The following is a 1,267-nucleotide window of genomic DNA, read 5'->3' as shown; positions in this document are numbered from 1 at the left end:
GCCGTCCAGCCAGTTTTTGACCCAGCGCAGAGTCCACCTGTCTAAGCCGTGAGCCGCCAGCTTCTCTAGGAGAATGCTGTGGGAGACAGTGTCAAAGGCCTTGCTGAAGTCCAGGTAGACCACATCCACAGCCTTTCCCTCATCCACTAGGCGGGTCACCTGGTCATAGAAGGAGATCAGGTTGGTCAAGCAGGACCTGCCTCTCATGAACCCGTGCTGGCTAGGCCGGATCCCCTGGTTGTCCCGCTCATGCCTTGTGAGCGCCCTCAAGATGAACCGCTCCATAATCTTCATGCTGTGTTAACACCCGCCTGCCTCACCTGCTGCAATGTAGTTAGCTCCAAACACAGTTTCCCATCTTTCTCATCTCCTTCTTATTGCACATTCCATGAGATTTTTTGCTTTCTCCTAATCATGGTTCTCTGCCTTTTGATTGTTCCTTTTTCCCTCTGCAGGCATGTGTGCACGTTGCTTCCAGGTACAGCTGGACTGCAGAAGTCCAATTGTTCATCAGACTGTAGTCTGTTAAAAAGATGCCATTACTCAACATTTTCTTCACTCCCCGCAATCAATGTCAATCTTTTCTACTTGAAATCAGGTAGGTAGGGCCATTTTGTCTGTATATGTGAGAATCACCAATGACAAGTATTCCATTTCAAAGAAAATTAATTTCTTTTCAGTATTTTTGTTAATAAACAAAAAAGGTTTGATAGTCTATATTGCTTTTTGCTTGCAAGTGTGGGATGGGGGGGAGACATCAGAGGAGATTATGCCTAAGCAGAAGGTTAAGTTCTGGCATTGGCATGGCATGGGGGTAAGTTTTCAGAGGCTGTGCAGATACCTTCTTTTTCTTGTAAATGCACGCCATAGAAATGCAAACAGCAACACACGTGAGTTAGTCACATTTGTTGAAAATAAGGGCAAAGTGTGATTCAATCCGCATTAGAGAGAAACTTAAGATAGATTCTCTCCTGGGCCTGCCTCTTGGTACCAAAGGACAGGAAAAAATTTGTGGTTCATATCTGACTATTGTAAGATGATGCTCCCTGGTCTTCTTTTTCCTTTTTCACTATGAGTGACTCAGAGCAAAGCCATCTTCTAAATGTAGCTTGTTGACACCTTGGTACTGGGCAAAAGAAAACCAGGTATGGGGATTTTTTGGGGAGCAATGATGAAAAGAGAAAATAATTCCTTCCCAACAGTGATGAAGATCTTGAGTTGATGTTGTGCTGGGTGCCAAGGATAACATTACTGAGGTGACTTACGA

The sequence above is a fragment of the Aptenodytes forsteri genome, unplaced genomic scaffold (assembly GCF_000699145.1).
Source record: "Aptenodytes forsteri isolate BGI_AS27 unplaced genomic scaffold, ASM69914v1 Scaffold21, whole genome shotgun sequence".
NCBI classification, from domain to species: domain Eukaryota; kingdom Metazoa; phylum Chordata; class Aves; order Sphenisciformes; family Spheniscidae; genus Aptenodytes; species Aptenodytes forsteri.
This window is presented reverse-complemented; position numbering follows the sequence as displayed.